The following is a 23,309-nucleotide window of genomic DNA, read 5'->3' on the forward strand; positions in this document are numbered from 1 at the left end:
TTGAATTTCGAGTCTCTGGGTTCTCAGACAAAATTCAAACCACTAAAACCTTTATTGACTTATTATTATGTTACTTCTCGTAACATAACAGTCACTCGACATATGCACAGTTAATCCTGTTAATTATAGAATTTACCTCTTAGGTTACAAATTTCCATATAATTTTAGATTATTTATTGTGAAATACAAGTTAATGTTGCTATATTTTTGTCATTTTGTTTTAGTATTTTAGATTATTTACTTGTAATTATTTTAATTACTCATACTAATAACACATGCTACTACAGTATGCATACACGCATACATTACACTGACAATTTACATTACATGCATTGACTATTTACATATTGCATGTACAGCCTTAAAAATTAAAACTGTTTACAACTCTTAATGACCCTCGTTATAATGCAACAAATCACTCTACTTACTGTCATTCATGTCAAAAAATCATTTACAATTGTATGCAAGTTGTACTAAACTCAACCAAGTGTCCTCGAGTCTCAGTGTCAATGCAGAAGTCTGAGGCAATTGTCCTGATGAGATACAATGAAATAATACTTTTGGGTTAAGAGAAAGGAATACTTTAAAACAAGATACCCTGGTGTACTCCCAGAGTGGAACTTCTTATGGGATACCAGTCTCGAATGAAAGCTAAAGGTCTTCTTGTGTTCATACTGTACCACAAGGCACGAATCTATACCATCCTCAAGACATTCTTGAAACATATATATCTATAACGTATGTTTATCACGCTAAAAATACAGACCACATGGTAACTACTTATGAATCAAATAATTCTGGTTGATTACTGACACCTTCTATACATTGGATTCATACTCAACGCTACATCATGTCAGTAACAAAATAATTAATGACTCATACTTTCGTCAATTACTGTTTATTATTCGTGTTTACATTTACAACAATTTCTTTAGAGCAATTTTTAAGTATTTTTCTTTTTAGAGGCTCTTTGTATTCTACTTGACACCTGTCCTTTTGTACTTTTATCTCACTCTGCAACACTCTTTTTAACTTATTATGCATCTCTAAGGCGTTCACTGGTCGTTACAAAATCTTAAAACCTGCAAAGTATTTCCTTAAACAAAATTTTATGGTAAATAGTACAATCTTTAATAGACTGTATTTTATTAAACACTACGATATCAGACTGGCCACATAAAGTGCACAAACTATATATATAAAGTAAAACAACCTTAAAATGATGAGTGCTTGAGGTTTCTCTATAGTCCAATATTTTTGACAAGCCCTAATTTAAGTGAAATTTTTTTTAAAAACTTTTTCACACAAGGACTAAAAGAAGTGGAATAAAATGAATGATTGAAATAAGATGAATGATTTGAACTTTTTTTCAAAAAGATGAGTTATTAAGGTTTCTCGAGAATCAAAGATTTTTGACTGGTTCTAATTTAAGTAAAATTTTTTTTACAAATCTTTAAAAAATAGCTTCAAAATGTTTTAGATTGCAACAAAAAGATTTACGCGATCTAGATAAGTGTTTGCACCATGAACTTTGTCTGAATGAAATTTACAACAAGTGTCAGTGACTTTTGTACGTATACCGTGTCGTCATTCGTTGTCGTCAAAATCTTTACAGTTAAACAGAATCGCCCTAACAGCTTTTTTCATAGCATACAAATTTTCAAGATTGTTTCTTATGGATAGGCAATATAAGTTTGGCATAAAATAGATTACAAATCTGGTTAACTTTACTTTGTCTTGTAAATTCCAATTTTGTGTTAATATTTAAATCTTTTTATATCACTATTCATTACATCTTTAAAGGAGGAGGTGTCACCATCTTCTTTAAAGATGGTTCCACCTCCTCCTTTAAAGATGTAATGGAGTTGATTTTTCAACTACCTTAGCAGATTCCATAGCATCTGAAGAACTAACATGGGATTGAATATTTGCTAACCATCCTGAATATTCTGGAATTGATTTTTTAGTTTCCCAAGAGACACAGCAATAGCAAAATTTTGAGAGTATTTCAACATTAAACTTATCAATGTTTAATCATTGATAAAAATTTAACAACAATAAATTTTTATCAATGATTGTTTTTACTACCCCATTTAGGGAGGAATATCCTCGGGTTTGCCAAGTTCCCTCAACGGTAACAGATATTTATGTTGGGGACTTCCATTTAGACTAAAAGCTTTTGGCAGCGTTTAGCATGTTTTTACCAACTGCAATATGATATGCTAACTTGATAAAACCTTGATTTTGACAATGATAGCAACTGTTAGTAATAGTAAACACGTTCAAGCAAAAGAATAGCTCAATGGTTTCAAATCGCACACCAATCTCTCGCGTTATAACCCTAAAATCGCACACTAATCTCTCGCGTTATATATTTTTGTATAAACAAAAAAATTTCCAATATGTAAATGCCAAAATCTATATATTGTAAATGTAAAAAAAAATTTTGAGTATTATAATCTACCCTGCTTATTTTTTGGTCATAAGCTAAATGATCATATGCAATCTCAATTTATAATCAAGTTATTAAAAAGTTTGTTTAAGGCATTAACTCTTGTATTTTGGAAGTTTGCAAGTTATAAAATTTACCGTTTGATATGACTATTTCGAAGAAAATATTTAAAATTGTCGTATGTAAATTATCTTTTTTGAGTCATATGAAGTGAATATACGTCCTGCTATTGCATTCCGCAAAATTAGATGAGGCTTTCAGGCTATTGAAATTTTTGCAATGAGTATTAACACATATAATATTTCTGAAAACGCTTTTAATAATTTAAAAAAAAATAAACCTTTAGGTAATACTGCTTATATGAATGCTGCAACTAAAAGTATGAATAAGGCAGTCCAAGAATGCATTAAAAATGATCTGGAAGGTCCCTACTACCATTATATAACAATCTATGGCACGTGGTAAAAGCGCCACTATTTATCTCAGAGTTGTTAGTGGGTTGGGTTAACCCATGGGTTGGGTTGGGTTGGGTTGGGTTGGGGTGAGGAAGTATAACCCACTGATAACCCACGCCTTAGCTGCATTTTCATTGTATTTTCGCCGTTTCACCGTTATGTTTATTTCATTATTTGCGCTTAAGATTTAACGGATTTGCTATCGAATGACGCAGTTTTATTTAAGCCAACCGTCGAATTGACGTCAACACATCGATATCCAGGCCGCTGTATTAATGTAAAAAAAAATAATGTATAATAATTAGTGTAATAAAAAACTGCTCTTGCGTCATCGAAAGCATAATTACTTTCGATGACGCAAGAGCAGTTTTTTACAGTTAGCGATTAGAGCGTTTTTTTCTGCGTGAATGACGTCATATAGCAAATTCATCGCTGAGTACGGCTATATAAACAGCATAAAATTAAATTAAAAGCATCATAATAATTCAAACTAAGCATGATGGCGAATGCCGATGAATTAGGAAATAAATTGAAACGTTACCCCAATAATTATTTATTCAAACCGTACGAGGCTGCAAAATCTGCGATTTGGGATAGGTTTACTTTAATATTTGAAAAGCGTGACGTTGCCGGAAATGGAGAGCCATCGAGTGTTGAATTGAAATATTTCTGTGCGTGTACCGTATGCAAAAAAGTGTATGCGTATAAGTCTGCTGATGGTCTAAGCTGCTTTGGCACAAAAAATCTCATAAATCATGCAAAATTATGCGGCACGAAGGACAGCAAACAACTGCAGATTCGTCAATGTTTCGCGTTAAAGTGTCAATTGACAAAAGATGACTGTGACCTTATGAAAAGAAAAGAAGTAGAATTCTGTGCTGATGGTTATCATTCTTTTCAATCTGTCGAACACGATGGTTTTAAGAGACTGCTTCAAACATGTGTTGACTTTGGCGCCAAGTATGGAAAATTTGACATCACTGACGCTCTAGTTAAACGTGAAACTGTAACGCAAGCTAAACGGCTACAAGCTGCAGAAATAAAGAAGAGAATAATAGACGCTATTAAGGAGCCTATCGAAGATGGAACAATTTCTCTGTGTCTCCACTTGTACACTGACGACTACAGGAAAAAAGCGTACCTTGATGTTCATGCTTCGTGGATTGACCGACAATTTTGCGTACAACATGCAGCGTTGGCCATTCGCCACTTTGGGACTGAAGCTCACACGGTTGTCAACATATTAACTGCGGTGAATACCATCTTCGCTAATATAGTGCTCATTTATGTTAAAGCTGTTCTTTGTTAGTTTGCTTACTAACACATATAGTGACAGTAACTGAGTAACAACATATTTTTTGTATCTAATATGGTTGTATAGGCTAGAATGTATTAAAATGTCGCCAATTTAACGGTATAATTATACATGTTTGCATGCACTCCGTGGGTCAACCCATGGGTTGGGTTGGGTTCATGTGTCAGTGGGTTGGGTTGGGTTGGGTTCAATTTTCTTAACCCACTAACAACTCTGATTTATCTCTCAATAGAGCCACGGCAGCATTGATCGGTAAAAAAGTGCGTAGACTATGAAATTCTTTAAAAATATTGTAGCGCTTGTCAATATTTGGAAAACTAAATTAAAAGCCCTGAGTATAATGAATGGGGTGTTAACCATATGGCAATACTAACCATAAATTGTTTCCTGGTTCAATGAAATCATTTGGTGCTATCTCAATATTTAAACGCTCCGTATAAAGTATAATTTTATATATAAAAAGTATCTTGGAGATGGAGACACTTTATCATTCAATCATATCATGCAAAGTGACCCTATTGGAGTATATGTCATGTGCAAAAACGTCTTGGTACTCGCCTCAGGAATCTGGTTAAAATAAATTAAAAGACATCGAACTGTCTTCAGGGTAAAGGTAAACTTACAGAATCAGTAATGAACTTTCTCCAAAACTATTACTGTTTAGCAATTAGAAACAATATTTATTGTTTGTTCAAAAGACGTTCAAAACGTTTTAAAGACTAATGATTTTTGCTATCCGATCAACACTGGAGATTGGAGTAAATTCTGTAATATTGAATTTTAATGATGGCAAAAAAATCAATCCCCCAAAAACATTTAAAAAGTATTAAAAAAGGATACTCAAATGAAGTCAAGAAAACTAAAAAAATATCATATGAACCTGTAGGTTTTTAATTTATTATATTTCTTCCAGAAAGTATATATAGTTTTCGCAAAAGATATAATTTCTATTTTGCAAAATCTCAAAATTTACTAATTCACCAACTTTAAAAGTTTGCAAAATGATAACTTTTTGAATAATAATGAAAAAGAGCTAAATTTTTCACAAAATGTTCTTCATATTATTATAATTTATTTGACAGAAGATTTTTGTTCAAAGCGTCTTAGATCTTTAAATCTAATATATAATTACTCTGGTCACTGATTCCCTGAATCCTTAACAGTGTTACACTGACGTAACGCCTAGGGAAAAGGCGCCAAAGATGGCGTTGCGTCTATGATGGCATACCGGTCATGTTTCCATAAAGATTGGTTTTGGTGAAAAAGTGATTAAACCTACATGACTATATTGACTTTACATTAGTTTTTGGGGTGTGCTGCTGTAGTTTTATTTCCTTCGTATATTTAAAATTGTGACTTTGTTATTAACTGTGCAGAAAGAGAATTTTCATGCATTTTATATCCAAGTTTTGTGCATTTAGTGGAATACTTTGAATTTATCTTTTGAACAAGGCAGAAACAGCTCGTTTTAATGAAAATGATGACTACTTCCCATTATAGCATACTGTCGGGGGTGTTACAATATTGGTGAGTTGAGAAAACCTTTTTTTTTTTATAAGAAAAACTTATTTTTGATTAAGTAAAAAAAAAGCAATGCTCCAATAGTTTATTTTGGTCCAAAAAATTCATAAAACACAGTACATCCTATGCTCAAGCGCGAAACTTTACAATGTTGCTGTGAAGCATGAAATGGTTAATTAGGATGGTTACGAGTAATTTCTGACTTTTATGAGGGAAGACTCTAAAGTTAAATGAAATCATCAAGTTGGCCTTAATCCTAACCAACCCCATCTTTTCCAATGCTATTATAGGAGCAGTGGTTGCCTATAATCACACACTTGTGCTTTTTTTTAAAATAGGAATAACTTATAAAAAAAAAAAGAACTGATAAAAACTCCGAAGGTTATTATTGTTCCACATATGTATCCATAAAAAAACTTTAATTATTGGTCTTCAGTATACTGAATAACGAAGCTTTAAAGTTAAGTATGCCACCATTGGCGCCTTTCGCTTACGTATTAATGATGCGCAAGTTATTTTATTTTAAAGCGCGTCAATTACTAAACAAAATAACATTCGTCAAAACAAATTTATTTTATTTAAATTTTATTAACTTATAATATTGTGCGGTGTAGTGGTTAATAAGTTTGATTGTGGTGCCAGCGCCCCAGGTTTAATTCCTATTGGTGTCTATTTCCGTTTTTTTTTTAAATGTTTTTTTATTAATTCACAAGTTGATGCTAATATTAATCATATTGATGCTATTATTAATTGATGCTAATATTAATTGCTAATAATCAATTGTTGATGAACTAAATGCTAATTTTTGTGCTAATTGCGCAAATGTATGCTAATATGCAAGTTTGTGCTAATTGTGTAAAATTAATGCTAAAAAATTAATTAAAAAGAAAATTGTTATAATTATATATAATTAAAAAAAAAATTAAAAAAATTATTGCAAAAAAGTGCTAATTTTTGTGCTAATTGTGCAAAATTGTGCTAATTGAGCAAATGCTAATTGGTGAAACAAATGCTAATAATCAATTGATGCTAATATTAATAATAATAAATAATAATAAAATAATAGACACGGCGGTTAATAAACAGTAATTCAGTAAATAACTAACATAAATGCGCGTAACTTGTTTTGCATTTAAAGAAAAACTTTATCGTTAATGTTCTTACTCTCGAGTCCTTAATACAAGGGAAAGGGGGAAATAAAAGGAGAGGATTTTAGTCTCGTTCTCATAAAGGAGGGGGGGGGGAGGTTCAATAAATGGGGGTTAATAAAATTTTTTGTTAGTTTATTTGATTAATTTATAAATCTGAGCAAATATTCTTTACAAAATACGCTTAAAACTATTTAATTATAACGTGGCTTGCGGTCAAAAGCGCATTTTTGAACAGCAGTTTTAGCTTAATTTAAATAGGATTTAATAGGCAGAATCAAGATTTACCAGAGCGGCAATTTTAAAGCCTGTTTATACTGAAAGTTCTTGTTTTTATCGATGACTGAAAGAAATATTTTAAAATTTTTGAGGCCGATTTTCACTGTTTTTTGTTTTTTTGTTTTTTTTTGAGATTTAAAGTTTTTGCTGACAATATTAAATAATAATAAACATAGAGGATGAGGAGGGGGGGGGGGCGGGAAAGGAGAGGTGAATCTTAATAACCTTGGGATGGGAAAATTTTACAAAAAATTAAAAATTACCCCCCTCCCTTTATTAGGGACTCGAAATTAATATAGTTTATAAAGAAATTTTTTATAATGTAGTAAATTTTTATTTATTTATTTATTTTGCTTTACTTTGCCGTTTAATAAAATTTACAATATAAAAGATTGTACATTAGGGTGTCTTAAAAAATTTTTTTTTTGAAAATCAAAATGTGGAAAAGTTCAATCGTTATCATTATGTGTTAGCAGTGAAATATTTCACTTATAGTGAAAATTTCAGCCTCCCAATTCAACTTTAAGGTAAAGAAGGTGGTTTTGAACAATTTCATTATAAAATCATTTTTTCTGAATTATATTTTAAAGTTCCGATTATAAATCGTTTTAAATTTAAACCACTAACAAAACACTAGTTTCGATTTAAAATATATCTAATAAAATAAGGAAGATACAGACTTTGTATAATCATTTTATTTCAGATAATAGTTCTAAATTGAGTTGAAAAGAACAAAAACGTGATGACAGTTGTTATACTTGTTAGATGTTCTGCAGGTACTTCTTTGTAATGTTCTTGGATACTTGCTGTCAGTTTTTATGGACAATCTAGAAAATAATAAACAAAACTAAAAAGGCAGGTTGTTTTGTAAAAAAGTTAAATAATCCAAGCAATAAAATTCCTATTATTTGGAATTAATAGCTTAGTTTATTAAACAACATGTTATGTAAATACTTTAAAAAGTTTGGCAGACATTATTGTATAGCATGCGCGTACATTGGGTGGGGTAAATGGTTTTTAGGTGTAAATTGCTAGGTGCAATTGACTTTCTTTTTTTATTATTAAAAATGAGCATGATATGTGTTTGCTATTCTAAATTGCCTAATTTTTCAAAAACGACCCCCTCCCCCTAACAATTTACACGCTACAGGTCTGTATAATAATGTTTAGTAATTGCCTGAAGAGTATCCTGAAGTCTATCTTCGTTATGTGTCCTTCCAATAAAGTCTTGGAACAACTTTATGTGACGTTCTGCCCTACCATTTACCACTGCAAGATGATTTGTACAAGCAGAGAACTTGACAAATGATTTAGGGGCTCTCTCTCTTTCGCAAGCAGTTATTCCTTAGTGATTTTTAGGAGAAAAAAAAAAGATAACTTTGCTCAGTTATAAAATGATCAAGAGATGACATTGGAACAACAACTGGCCGGATTCCAGGATTCTCAAGCACCATATATTCTTTTTCTGGAACGGCAAAATATAACAATTTTTTAAGGATGTTGTTCTTAACTTTGGCTTCTATTCGGACTTATAAAATTACATATATAGATATACATCAAGATCCCTGTTAGCAAGAGACAAAAATAAAAGCTAGGGAGCTAGATACATTTGTTAAGAACTTTCCCATTCTCTGCATAGACTTTGTAATTATCTGGCATTTAGAGCTGGTAAGCTATCTTAAAAATTCTTAGGTCATTTGAAGGAGCTTGAGTTGACATGAAACTCTTGAGAAAGAATAGACCATGGAAAAGCACAATATAATTTGCAGCAGTGTTTATGTTCTTGAGAGTAGCAGGCTCTACTGCTTTTAAATCATTCGGATGATAGTTCTGAGTCATCTGGTGAACAAGAAGGTAAAGACAGTCAATAATAAATCTGGCCTCATGGTGAGCTCCCGGCTGTTTAAAGAAGAAGTTAGGTATATCTGCACCCAGGAAGTAAGCCAGATGCTGGCAAAGATACTTGTAGTCTCCTTTTTGGAAAGTGTTTCTCTGAAGTGCATTGGTGAAAAAATCTTTAGTTTCAACTACAAGTTGGTGCAAAAGAGAACCTAGTCTAAATGCATCCTGAGACCATTCAAATTTGACAATTCTATCAAGTTTATTAACTTCTCTATGTATTTGCGGCCATAGGTTCTGAAGTAAAACATAGAGGTGTTTGCTTGGACTTATTGTTGTACCAAAAACAAATTCCATGACATAAGACACATGTCTCTCATATATGTGATGTCTACACATTAGACAAAAAGCAGGCCTCCCAAAGCATAAACAATATTATTTCTTATAGCTCCATTGTTCTTTCCTGTATTGCTAACTAAGTCAGCACACAACCCAATGATTTGATCTGATAGCTCTTAGTATTTGAGGATACTTTAAATGTCTACAGCCTGGTCGCTTTCCTTGGAGCTTTCAATTTTTATTATACCAAGCAAAAAAGCTAAAGGGTCAGGTTCAAGAGAAGAAACGCTTATAGATTTTTTTCATGACTTGTGGAAATTGCTTCTTTACTGGTGTATTGCCTTACAATTTTAGTATCAAAGTAAATTACTAGCTATAAGCCTCTTACTTTATCTGTCCCCAATTCTCTTCACACATTCCTTCAGCTAACTTGCTGTATTTCAGATAACTTTTTCAAGTAACAAGGGCACATCCAACTTTACAGTTCATCTTGATAGAGTTAAGAAAATGGCAAATGATTAAGTAAAATAAACAGATGAAATTCAGAAATTTTTCAGACGTTACCTAGTTTCTTTTCTAACGTTGAGCCAGTAAACATTCTGAGCATTTCTTCAGTCGTTGGAAGTCGATTTGGAGCAAAGCTTTGCAGTGGAAAGCCTTACAAATAAAACTGTCTACGCCTTCTTGCAGCTTGTCTCAAATCTTCAGCTGGCTCTAGTATTGTATTGCGGCATTTTTTTCCTGAGGCCATTGTCTGAAAATATAGCTAACAGTACAGTTTATAAATTTATATATATTTATAAAATTTTAGTATAAAATATTGCTTACAGTACAGTAGTTCGTTTCGAAACAGCAAATAATACTATTAAAATATACTTTTTTTGCCATGCAAAAAAAGCGTATCATACTTAACATACACATGTTGTTTTTTTGTATAATTATTAATACTTAACAACTTATTTGAAAAAAGTCGCTTGAAAACATTAATGAAATAAAAAAAGTCAATTGAAAAATAAACTTTAATGAAATGAAAACTTATTATATTAAACTTTTTAAAATGTCCGCGCACAATTTTTATGTTAGGAGAATTATCATACAAACTTTTTTTTTTTAATTTAAAAAATTAGGTTAGGAGAATTATCAAACAAACTTTTTTTTTTTAATTTAAAAAATTAAAAAAAAAATGGTTTGTTTGATAATTCTCCTAACATAACATATTTAACTTTTAATTTAAAATTCTATTTTATTTTTTAATTTTTTTTGTTATTTATTATAAATAAAACTTTGTAAATATCTAAAAAATTGCTATACTGATAATTTTATTAAGGCATTTACATAAATAAAAAATGTGTTTGCTGAATTCTCCGAACATAAAAAAAGTTATTACAAAATAATAAGTTCGCAATATTACATTTTTTTATATAGCAATTGACAAAACCACCTTCTTTACCTAAGAGTTGATTTGAAAGGCTGAAATTTTAACTATAAGCTACTAATACATGATGACAACGATTGAATTTTTTTTTGAGACACCCTATTGTACATATATAATTAATGGCCGGAGCAAGTTGAAGACGCGTATTGTCTTTTCGTTGAGCCCCGTTTATATTGTCGCCTTCAATTTATGAAACAAATTAAAAATTAAAAGTTAAAAATTTATTGGTGGAAATTTATATAGTAAAACAAAATATATTACAAATAGTAAATCGTATAATAAGATATATATATTTTTCTTTTAGCTATTTATTTTTCGTTTTTATAAGAAGAAAATAAGAAATAAGTCAAAATAAAAATAAGTGAGTAATGATGACTTTTTTCAATTTAATTATTTTAGGTACTAATTTAAAAAAATATTTTAAGATCGAAGTTATTTTTTAATAGAAATTGTTTAGATACTCTTCTGAATTGTTCTATGGAGAAGTATAGAAGAGTTTTATTTTTAATAATATTTTTCACAAAACTTTTCCATATAAATGTAGGGTTTGGGAAAACCCGGCATTTTTAGACCCGACGAGTCCGAGTCGAGTCTAAGAATATTTATCGGGTCCGGGTTCGTATCCGGGTCCAATAAGTCTTTATAACTTGCAATTTTAACAATAGCATGAAAGGATTTTTTGTTTTCACGCTGATTTTTAAAAATGGATTTAGTATCTGTTAAGGTAAACAAAACAACTTTTAGCCAGTTCAACGTCTAACATAAATGTATTATTCTATACTTTTATTATGATCTAAAACTACCAAATAAACTTGCCACTACCTTTTTGAAAATATCGCATTTTATAAAATGCATGTAAATATAAGCAAAAAAACTTAACTCAATTAAAATACTTGCAAGTGTTTAATACAAAACAGAGCAATTATTTTTACTTAAAAAATAAAACTTTAAAAAAACTAATGCACTTAATGAATTGTCCGATAATCTAGAATAACTTCTTGTAGAAAAGTTGGATGCTACAGAAAATGTTTGTTCGGAACTTGTTGATGTTTTATCGTCATCATTGCTTGATGAAATTTTTCTTAATATAAATTTCTTTTTTTAGTTTTTGAAAATTATAAAGATTCTTTTTTAATATCAGCTAATTTATCTCTGCAACTTGGCAAAATTGGACATTTCGCACTTTCTTATATTTTATGTAGTTCTTCCTCCAGTGTTAATGGTAGTATGTTTCCTGTAGTATTTTCGTTATTTTAAGCTGAATGCCCCTGTTCAGGTGTGTTTTGCTGTTCTTTATCCTCACCAAATAATCTCTTCAGTAAATCTGTTGTAAATAATTGTATTTTCTTTGAAGGCATAGTACCATTTACAAGAGAATGTAATAGCTCTTCTATTTCTTCGTTTTTACGGCTTTTTATTTGAGTTTTCATCTTCATTTATAGCTCTCTACTTAAATTACCATTGGATTCTTTTAATTTTCTTAACATAAAATCAATTGCTAATTGGGCTGTTGCAAGATTAGCTAAGAGCTTTAGAGTATTTTCCAACTCATTCAATATTTCAATATTAATATTTTCTATTAAATGTACACTTCCAATATCTTGCAAAGCTTCTTTAATGATATAAAATAATTTTAAGAATCTAGATATCATTTCGATCATTGAGTTCCAACGAGTTCTTACGTCCTACACTAGCTGAAGTTCATTTCCTAAAACTACTTTGATCTTTTCTTGCAAAATATTATTTCTCACAAAAGAACTTTTAAAAAATTTAACAATTATACACACACTTTTATATTTTTTTCTACATTGCCTAAATTTGTTAATTCGACTTGTCCGTAATCTTCGACGTCACCATCGCTCTCGTCAGAATAATAATTTTCATCTTGCAAGACCTGAGTCAATTCCATGCAAATTGATATTGAGGTATTTCCGAATCTTCATACTCGTCCATTCATCAAGTGTAATGCTAAATCGTCGGCCTTCTTTAATTTTTTCTGGTATTATATTATTTAATTCTAATATTTCCAACTTCTTTTTCTCATAAAACTTTCGAATTAAGTTCATAACATCTCTTTCGGCTTTAGGAAGATTATAACTTGACTTTACTAAACTTTCACAAACAAAACTAGAATTTCAAAGTCTAGTTTTATTTGTCAATGGCCACTCTTGATGGTATATCATTTAGGGCGATTACATAGTCACTTAGTAATCGCCCTAACTGATATAGCATCAAGAGCGGCCATTTTAGAGACAATTTCTTCTAAAGGCTTTCTTGCGACGGAAACAAAAGTGTCGATAGTTTTGAATCGTTTGGTACCAGAATTTTCTCCTATTTCTTTCCGTGTTGGTGAAGAAATTCCATGTTTAACTTTTAAATGTTTAAACCATTGATGAAGTATTTCCATACTTAGCGGCCGTGGCGCAGTGGTTAGAGCGCTTGCTTTATAAGCAGGAGATCCGGGTTCGAAACAAGCTCTGGACAAATTTTCGCGTCACGGTAAGGAAGGAGGCGTGAACTTCCTGGTTAAATGCACTTCCGCGGTGTTCTGTGACAAGACCGTAAGGACTTCTTGGGGCACCTAAAAAAATTAAAAAAAAAAATATATTATCGTTGAACACTTATTGCATTTTCCACTTTTCAAATCGTTACATTGAGTGAAATACTCCCACACTTTGGAGTGCTTCGGCATAATGGGGCTGTAAATAAAGTTCTAGCAAATTATGATATTTCACTTTTTTCCAAAAATAGAGAAGTAATTAATAAATGAAAAATGTTTCTTTTTTTTAAGTTTTTTAAATACGCGCTAAAAGAATTAACTTATTAACTTCAATCTTTCTATTCAAAAGTTTTTATATTAGCAAATGGTTTTAAAACATTTGCTAATATAGAAACATATAACATTAGCAAATCCTTTAAAGCATTCGCTTATATATAAAAACATTCGATTAGAAAAAATTTAAGTTATTAATTCTTTTAGTGTGTATTCGGACATACATGAAAACATACATAAACTTGAATGCTCTCAAAACATCTATCATGATCAAAATCATCAGTTATATTTACAAACCCTACTACTATATCTTTCTAGAAAAAGTAGCGATCCAGCTCGACGACGCACCGCTTCCTACGAAACAAGGCAAAACATTCAAACCATGAGATTCGCCGAGCCTTAAACCGGGTATCGGATCCGGGTGTTTATCACCAGACTCGCCGAGTCTGAGTCCGGGTTCCCGGAACCGAAAAACCCTATATAAATGGTCCATGGTATTAAATTTGAAATGAACTAAGTTTTAAATAATATTTTGGAACAATAAGATTATATGTTGAAAACTTTGTGGGGTATTTATGAGTAATTTCAGTGAAGTTAAAGTGAAATATATTAGGAGATAAACCATGTTTTGACTTAAACATTTGAAGCATAACTTGATTATGTTCTAATAAGTTTATAAACATTAAGGTTAACTTTATATAACATTGAGATATATTTGGAGATTTTGTTTTCAATAGATTTAATATGATATTTTGCATGATATATTTTCATCTATAATCACTCCAAGAAAATTAACCATTGAGTCTCTTTTAATAACTCTTTTATTCATGAAGAAATTAGGTAAGTTTTAAAGAAAGGTTATCTCCCCAACTAGTTTTGTAGAATAAAAAAAATTTAGTTTTGCCAAAATTTACTAAAACTTTATTATTTGTAATCCAGTCATTTATTTTTAATAATTCTTCCTTAGACATAATACTGATAGACTAATATAATGACTATATGATGACTAATATGACGACTAGATATGATGACTAATATGACTAATATGATGACTAGATATAATCTTTTATAATACTGTTTGAATAAAAAAATTCGAAACATCAGCAAAAAAAAACAACATTAAATCATTTATATACAGTAGAAATAATAGCAGGCCTATGATTGATCCCTGAGAAACACCACAAGTTATAGTATGTGTTTTCTGTTTTATTTGCTGCATATATTATGTATTGTTTTCTGTTTGACAGGTAAATTTTAAACTATAGTAAGTTATTGTTTAGTATTCCAGACAGTTCTAGTTTTTTCTTAAGAATATTATGGTTAACAGTGTCAAATGCTTTTGACAAATCAATCAAAACTCCTAATGTATACCAATAATTGTTGAACCCATTGGATATTTACTAGGCGTTTTCGGCGAGCAAAGATGGCGGCTAAATTGAGCATCAATATTCTTTTCTTTTAATCCGTTAGCAATCCCCAAAGAAAATCGAATAAATAAAATAATTAACCTTTAAACAACTTTCAGTTGTCGAAAGTTGTTTAAAGGTTGTTGTTTTCTGGTTGTTATTTTCTGGTTGTAAAGATGTTCAATATATTCAGTTGTTGAAAGTTGTTGTTTTCTGATTGTTGTTGTTTTCTGGTGAGTTTTTTGTTTTTCTTATTTTTGGTAAATTTGAACAGATTTATTACTTTATGATTTGAATTTAATAATAAAAAAAATAACTTAATCTTAATAAAGTAAAAAAAGAAAGAATGAAAATCCCATTAAAAAATATCGAGAAATTAATTACAAACAAACTCGAAGAACAAAAAAAGAGTATTTTTAAAGAAACGGAGCGCCTGTTAAAAGATGAAGAAAAAATTTTTACTGGTATAAATAGAGCAAATTTAAAAATGCTCACTAATCGATTAGATAAAATCGAAAAAGAAGTAGACACTAACAAATCAAAAGTCTTGAGCATAGAAAACGACCTACGCGATTTTAAAAAAAGTCTTAACTTTCAAGAAATATGGATCACGGAAAAATTAATTCAGATCACGAAGCGTTATGAAAAAGAAATGAACAATTTAAATAAAAAGACATTAAATTCGGAGAACTGGCCTCGAAGGAATAATTTAAGAATAGACGTAATATATGAAAAACCAAATGAAAATTGGGCTAAGTGCGAAAATGTGGTAAAGGAATTGTTCGAAAAACAACTTAAATTTAAAAATGATGTTATTATAGAAAGAGCTCATAGAAGAGCCCAACCTAAAGAAGATTAGAAACCAAGAACTATTGTCCTAAAGTTATTAACTTTTTCAAGACAAAACAAAAATACTCAACGCTACAAAAAACTTGCGAGGAACAGGGATATACATGTTAATGTACGTTTTGTATGTACGTTAATAAGGATTTCGCTTAGGAAACGATCGAAAGCCAAAAAAAGTTGTGGGAAGAGGTCAAAAAGCTGCAACTTGAAGGTAAGTATGCAGTTATAAAGTATGATAAAGTTTTTCGAGACAATTTTGAAAGTAAATTCGTTCGTTCTTAAAAATAACTCTTATTCAATTTATTTTTTATAACTAATCATGGCTTTAATAAGTGAAATTGAAACTCTTGCCTTTAATTTTTTTAAAACAAAATTTTTTTCATTACACGAAACCTCCGACACAGATATTAACTATTTTATGATACATAAAAATCTAATGTCCTTACTATTGTTTAAATGAATTAAAACATAGTCATAAAAAGAATAGTCTGGAAACGCAGGTCGTTTTCAATTGTTTTCATTGTTTAAGTTGAAAATTGGGTGGTTCGCGTAAATAAGGTGCAAAACAAAGTTTAATGATGGCTGAAAGTTCAGAAGATTTGAATCATTTTGAGCCCATTTTTGAGTTGCAACAAGACGAGCTTGATTCTATTTTTACAGTTATTGAGCAGGATTTGTTAAAGGCTGCTGCTGAAAAACAACATGCTTCAGATATACCACAAATAACACTTTTTTGTATTTTTTGTAACAAAAAATGTTTGAGCTTGAAGGGTTTTCACATTACTCAGATTTGAAGTAGGTAACTATGTATTGTCGTATCTTTCTGGTCAATCAGATTAGAGGGAAACAATTTTATCTGGGAACGCTTGTGTACTTTCAGATAGGGATTGATCTGTTATTATGTAGGCATGTTTTTAGCACATATCGTTGTATCATCTTTTCAGATATTTATAAGGAAGAATACTATCAACAGTATATATCTATTTTATTTGCTGCTCAATATCAAAAAGGCAATGATTTGCCTTAGCACAAACTTGTTAACTCGCGTAACAGGCTTGTGGAAAATGAAAATTGAGGCAATATGTATTTTTATTACTGCTGAAACAACCTTTAAGAATATGGTTAGTAAGCTTCCTAAGACTTATAGACTTATAGACTAAGACTAAGACTCATAGACTTATAAGTCTATCAATAAAATTGACAGCAAAGATATTCTATTCTCACTTTTTGAAGATAGACATTTTTTATAAAATTTTTCAAAGATTAGAAGTGAAACTGCTACTTTTTTTATTAAAGAAGTTTGTTTATATGTTCTTGAATACATCTTGAACTTGTATGTGAAAGCAAGGACATTTTTCTATGTCAAGGATAATCTACAGGCTTACAAAATTTAAGTTCAACAACTTAAGTCCAAGTCACTACGAACTTTACTAAAAAAGAAGAGTACTTATTAATAAGTATATATTTCTTTTTATAAGAAAAGGTTTTTTACAATTAATCTAATTTATCAAATAAGGATTTTGCTTTACAAAAAATTCGAGTAATTGGGAGTTGAAATCAAAAGATGACTATATAAAATGTACAGGCACTCCATTTTGTGGGGATTGTAAACTTTACATAGTTAATAGTTTTTTGATAACATTTAGGGCCAACATTTTAGGGTATTTATTATCATATTTTAAGTTATTTTGGAAACTTTCCAATTAATTCTAAGCTTATTGAGTCTGTTTATTAAATTTTTTTATTTGATAAAATTATTAAATTGGAAAATCTGTCTGTTTAATAAATTTTACTTGATATCAACAAGGAAATTATATCTTAAAACTAAAAAAAAACTTTTTTTGATAAACCAAACTTAAAATTTATAAAATATAAGTGCACTAATAAAAAAAAAAAAATTCCCATCCGCCCGTTTGTTAAGTCCCCATACCCGGTAAGAAATTAACAAACAAGAGCATTTATTTAGCACCTCAGATAATTTTTGATCAATATATATTTTTGAGAGTATATAAAATAAGCAAGTATCAAGAAGGGTTAAGGTTTAGTTTTCTCAAAAATTTTAGGTTATTTTTTTTTTAATTTATATTCATTATTTTAAAATTTAACTTCAAATTGCTACAATATTCACTCACAATACTTACTACAATATTCGCTTGCAACAAGAACTAGTTTTTAAAAAAACTATTAAAAGTTATCATTCTAACTCACTTGAGGCTTTTTTCGGTAAATAATACACTCACAAAAGATTATCCACAACTAAAGGAGTGATTAAAAAACCAGCAAATGATGCCATAAAATTAACTAGAGTTTCCTGTGAAACAAATATTTTCACGTGAATTACAAATAAATAAAAAGCCTCAAGTAAATGATTAATAAAATTCTTAGAACAAGTTTTTTTCGATTTTCCATAAAAAATGTTTTAAAAAAAGCTAACTTGCTTTTGCATTTTTTGGTACAGTTTAACTACAATATTTAAAAGTCTAAATATTCATGAATTAAAATATTGAAAAAATTAGATTGTAAAATATTTTACATGAGTATTGAACTTTTCTAGAAATTAATGTCACGGTTAAGAATTCAAATCTTTTTCATCATTTTTTGAGCCACCTTTTCCATTGTACTCAATTTTGATCATTCAGTAGACTCACTCTAACTTCAATTATCAATTCTGATTCTCTTATTTAAATACAAAAAGAGATCAGGCGCGAAACAAGTTGGCGAAATATTTTTTCTACTATTTTGTATTAGATTTATATTCATCGGTAAATTTTCAATTTTATTGAAAAATATTTTAGCGTTCAAAAATTTAGACCTTTCAAAGTTTTAACCTCCCTTAATTTAAGGGGGTTACAAATTATATATGGTCATAAGTTTTGAACATAAACAGATTAAACAATTAAACTTAAAAATCATTTATGATTATGAGTCAAGTTGAGAATAGTTCAAAAAATATTTTATCAAGTTCTTGCCCTCACGTTTGGGACAGGGGAAAGAAAAATATTTTTTGCAAAGCATCCTTATTTGACATAAGTATAAACATTTAAATGTTTGGAGTTTGCTATATGTCTAGAAGTTAGCTATCTCAAAGACCAAAAAAATGCTGAATCCGCCCCTGACATAGATTGAATGAGTTTATCAGTAGTCTATATTTTAAAAAAGAAACCAAAAAAATTCAATGTTTGCTTTCAAAATAATGCTTAACAAGGGACCATTTTTTATACAAACGTTTTGTTTTAACTAAAAATTTTAAGCAACTATATAAATAAAAACTAAGTAAATAAAACCATCTGCTAAAGTTATTTTTACTTCGTTAATAATTATGATTTGAATATTTGAAAAATAAAATGATTAACTAATTTTAATAGTTAATAATTATGAAACTTTAGCCTTAAATTGTCTAATACACTAGTGCCAACCCTGCGTATACTGTCAATCTATTAAAGCAAAAAAAGAAAATAACTTTTACATAATTACAATCTAGTATGCTACTTAAATGTATTAATCATTTTTTGATCAATTAAAACAATATTGGGTCATAAAGTAACTGCTCATTTAGCCAATAATGTGTTTTAGCAATTTGTGACTTTGAAAATAGCCGTTTAAATAAATGTATTATAGTGAAGTTTTTATTCGCTTTCTGCATGGTAGTGATTTTCATTAATCTCAGTGAATATCTTCTTAGGAATTGCCATCTTTTATAGGTTTACTTTTTTATTTCGAATGGTATTATCATTTTAGCTAAAATCACAGATGGATTATCCTTGCGAGAACCAATTTGGTGATATGATGTCCATAATAATTCTCTTGTGGATTTTGACAAACTCTTTCTGTTAATACATAAGACATATCATTAAAAAGTAAAAATTTTATAAACTCTACAGCAGAATTAACAGTAATTTTATTACCTTCATAGGTTTACCACAATGTAAACATTTAACATCTATCGTTTAGAGTAAAATTACCTTGACGGGTAATGATGGAATTTAAACACATTTAAAAATATGGCAAAAATTGTTTTAAGCCGGTTAAAACGATAGTCATTAACAGGAGAAAATAGGACTGAGAATGACTTTCTTTTTTGAATTTATTCCAAATGATAACTATAATATCAAAAAAACTGTGAATCATTGAACCTGAGGTAGCTGTAGCAAAAGCATCTGAAGATTTACAGTTAAGAAGGACTTTACTAACAGTAGTGCAAAGAACTTGAGCTGCTCATTTGACGTTCATAATAAAATAAGATAATAACTTAATGTGTCTATATGATAATTTTGGAAGTAGTGTAGACCACATGTTTAGTCTTCTTTAAAAATGTCTGCTATGTGACTCAGTTTCTTGTTATTTTAAGAAGATGCGAGAGGTAAGATATAAAGTAAATATAACTTTCAGGTAGATTAATAGCTTTATATGTGACATCTGCATCCTTTTATCATTAGAATTAGATAATTATAAATGCATTTAAAAATTCTCGGTAAGGAGCAGCACCATCACAAGTTGTTGCTATATCTTTCAACTTGCATTCCAGTTCATATATACCAACAGCTTTCTAAAACTATGGAAAAGTTTGGGCTGTATACACTTACATAAACTAGTATATGTGAACACTTAGCTTACTTATATTAACTTTGTGTTATTCAAAATGTCTCTCGCATACATGTAAAGATTCACTAGCAATTTTTTTTCTTAAAGCGATCTTTTGTGACAATCTCTATCAATTTTCTTCTCTATTGAACATTATAGTCTGTAACTCTGACCTTTAGGAAAACAGTATATAGCTATACCATACAAATAACGAGAAGTAGTACAACTATATATTGAACAATTTGCTGCAGGTATTATTTTTTATTTACACTTTGGTTTCAATACTTTAAATAAATGTTTGTTTTGCACCTTAATGTTAGGTGTTTACCCAAGTAGGCTGGGTAAACACCTAACATTAACGCAAAAACTATTGTTCCCAGGCCGTGTTTCCATACTATTCATTCTTATGACTATGATTAAAAGGAATTCTATTTAAGAATGTCAACAAGGAAAGTAATGATCAAATTAGAATTCTACACGTAAATATCAGAAGCATTAATTGTAATTTTGAAAAGTGTTAAAATTTACTTGACGAAACTAAATACTTTTTTAATATTATTTTCTTAACTGAAACTTTGGCTACCTCAAACGACATTAATAAAAATTCTAATTTTTATCTTCTCATTTTGAAATGATTTAACTTGAAAGGCAAATAAATAAGCGCGGTGGTGGAGTTATAATTAATATTCTTAAAAATATTAGACAATTTTGTAAAAGTGATCTTTGCGTTTCTGACGGCGATGCTGTTATTTGAAAACTATCATCATAGCAACAGCTTTTTTTTTTTTTGTTTGCTTTCCTTGTGTTTTTATTTACCTTATTTCTCTTCTTTTTTTTGTCTTTAAGTAAAATCTTCATCATCTTGAACTTACAGTTTAAACTTGTTTGTTTAATTTTTTACTGCCAATAACATAAAATTATCTTTCGTTGTTCCTTAATAGTTTCCAAAGGATTTTTTTGCTACAAAACTCTGCAATTTTTACAATTTTTTACTGTTGATTTTCTCAGTGTTTAACTAAAAAAATCAGTTTTTTTTGTTTTTTTTCTTTTGTTTTTGCACAGCATTATCTTTTTCTACTTGATGTAGTGTTATACTTTTTAAACCCTTTAGCTGCTGTGGAGCTAATGTATATAAAAAAAGTTTTTTTAATTATAAAATTTTTAAAATAATTCCTTAACTTTTTTTTTTTTACTTTGTATAATTCATTTCTGTGTTACTTGTCCAGTAATTAAACTTTTACTTTGACTGTTCTCAAATGCTCTAAAAATTATTATTCGTGTAGGTTTTTCCTTATTGATGTTTACCAATTCTGATAATTGCATAGAGTTTTCATTTCCTTTCAGTAATTTCTGCATTTTGTTTGGAATGTTTTCTAATCTGTGATTGTAATGTCATTTATTTTCTGCTTGAGCTGATCACTATCTAGGAGCTATCTTAAGTCAAAAGGAATTTAGAGTTTAATAGAGTTTCTCAATTAAAGTAACTTTACATATTTTAAATCATTTTTTATTCAGCAGGTTCACATGATATAGAACCCATAGAAAACAAATTAACAAACTGCATCTTTTCTTATTTTATTATCTTATTTTTCTGAAAATTAAAAACTTACACCAAATGAAAGGAACTTTAACTTTATGTGCTAGTATTTTTTGAGTGCCATAATGTAAATATTAAAACTTGAAAGCAATATTATTTTAATGATTGGATTCGAGTTTTTATTTGTTTTTTAGTTAATTTCCTTTAACCAAGAGGATGCAGGATGGCAGTATCTGAACTTAAACTTTTTATCATAATAACATTATGGAATTCAAATTCATCCATTTTGAGTTTGTTATATAAATAATATCTTTAAAACCAATAAACATTTTAATATAAAAATTTGTTTATTTACTCTTTTTTAAACAGAAAATTTAAAAAAAAATTTAAAATAAAGATATCCGTACATATCCGCTTATACTTTTCCAATACATGAATAAATATGAAACTAAAAAAAAAACCAAGAAATAAATTTCAATTACAATAAAAGAAAGTAAAAATTAAAATAATAAAGAATAAATCTTTTTCTCAAAATAACAGTCTGAATATTTTTGTTAAACATTTCAAAACTTAATAATGTTTCTTCAAATTCTTGCCCAAAAATTAGATAGCTTCTTTTTGATTGACATTGTGCAGCATGAGTATTTACTTTTGCTAAAACATTTACTACAGGAACCCAACAATTGCCTTCTCGCTTGGGATATTTAAAGTTTACTCCATTTTGTTGCATAAACTTTATATAAATATCTGAACCATGTGCAATTTCTTGTACAATTCTAATGTACCGTTCATTATCATCGCCACATATATATATTGCAGCATGCAAAAAAACTATGTGGTCCAAAGTCTGGCCTTCTTCATTATTAGTTGCATTAACTGTTGTAAAATATGCATCACCTGATATAAGTTTCTTTTCTGGCTTCCCATCATAACATGGTATTAAAAATTGATGTGAACGCATTCTTTGAAATCTTTTAGAATTAGCGTAGCGGTCATCATTTTCTATATGATCTGTTATATTAGTTTCAGAAATATTAATGAATTTAATGCCTATTATATTTTTAGTATGTAATGTTTGGATGAATACACACATGCCTCGTGTTATTCTTGTTACTTGAAATAAATATGGCGGTCACCATTCCTTAAACTTTCTTGTATTCAGTTCTTCATGTAACATTATCCAAAGAATATTACATGGTACCAGAAGTAAACCTGAATTTAAAATAAAATACAACAAATGAGACCATTAGAGGCATTGAATTTAAATGGCAATGTATCAGAAAACTGGCGAAAATGGAAGCAAAGATGGAATCTATAAAATAAGTTTAGGAGTCAATGAGAAAAATGAAGATATTCAATGTGCCATTTTCCTTCATATGATTG

The sequence above is a fragment of the Hydra vulgaris genome, chromosome 01 (genome assembly GCF_038396675.1).
Source record: "Hydra vulgaris chromosome 01, alternate assembly HydraT2T_AEP".
Taxonomy (NCBI): domain Eukaryota; kingdom Metazoa; phylum Cnidaria; class Hydrozoa; order Anthoathecata; family Hydridae; genus Hydra; species Hydra vulgaris.